Genomic DNA, 1,229 nt, shown 5'->3' on the forward strand with positions numbered 1-1,229 from the left:
CCCATAAAGCATCTCATAGGGAGTCATCTCAATAGTAGACTGATAACTACTGTTATAGGAGAACTCCACCAGGGGTAAGTATCGACTCCAAGACTCTGAAAAGTCCAAAGTACAACATCTCAACATATCCTCTAAAATCTAAATAGTCCTCTCAGACTGCCCATAGGTCTGGGGATGAAAAGTAATACTAAACTTCAACTTTGTACCCATAACTTTCTTCAATCCCTTCCAAAGGTTTGAGGTGAACACTGGGTGAACACTGACCCTCTGTCAAAAATAATCAACTTTGGTACCCCATGAAGTCTTACGATCTCACTAACATATAACTCTGCATACTGATCCGGTGAATATGTTGTCTTAACTGGCAAGAAGTGAGCAGACTTGGTGAGTCTGTCCACTATTTTCCAGGAAAAGTCAAGTTGTTTTATGGATCTAGGTAACCCTACCACAGAATCCATCGCTATATTTTCCCACTTCCATTCTAGGATATATATAGTGTCTGTACTAATCCTGCTGGTCTTTAATGATCTTCCTTCACTTTCTGACAAGTTAGGCATCTAGCGACAAACTTAGGGATGTCCTTCTTAATTTCTGGCCACCAATATAGTGCCTTAAGGTCATGGTACTTTTTTGTAAATCTTGGATGTAAGGAAAAGGGTGTTATGTGCATCTCTTTCATAATACTCGTCTTAATCTCAATATCATTAGGCACACATATTATATCCTTGTATCACAGAAACCCTCCCTTGGACATAGAGAAGTCACCGTCACCATTTTCTGGCACCAAAGCCTCTTGTTTTACTAGGGCTTCATCTACTCTCTGCCCTTATCTAATATGATCTAGCAAGGTGGACTGTAGGGTGAGATTTTCTAGGCCTCATGTTACCAAATCTATTCTAGCACTGATGATCTCTTCCTGAAATGGTGTCTCTACTGTACTCAAGGTCGAGACTCTTCCATGTCCCCGCCTACTCAATGCGTCAGCCACTACGTTGGCCTTGCTTGGGTTGTATAGAATTTTGCAGTCATAGTTTTTTACTAGTTCTAACCACCTTCGATGTCTCATATACAATTCTTTCTCAGTGAAGAAGTATTTCAGACTTTTATGATCGGTATAAATTTCACACTTGTCTCCATATAGGTGGTGTCTCCATATCTTGAGTACAGAAACTACTACTACCAGCTCTAGGTCATGTGTAGGATACCTCTGTTCGTACTCCTTGAGTTGT

Source organism: Humulus lupulus, chromosome 4 (genome assembly GCF_963169125.1).
Source record: "Humulus lupulus chromosome 4, drHumLupu1.1, whole genome shotgun sequence".
Lineage (NCBI taxonomy): Eukaryota > Viridiplantae > Streptophyta > Magnoliopsida > Rosales > Cannabaceae > Humulus > Humulus lupulus.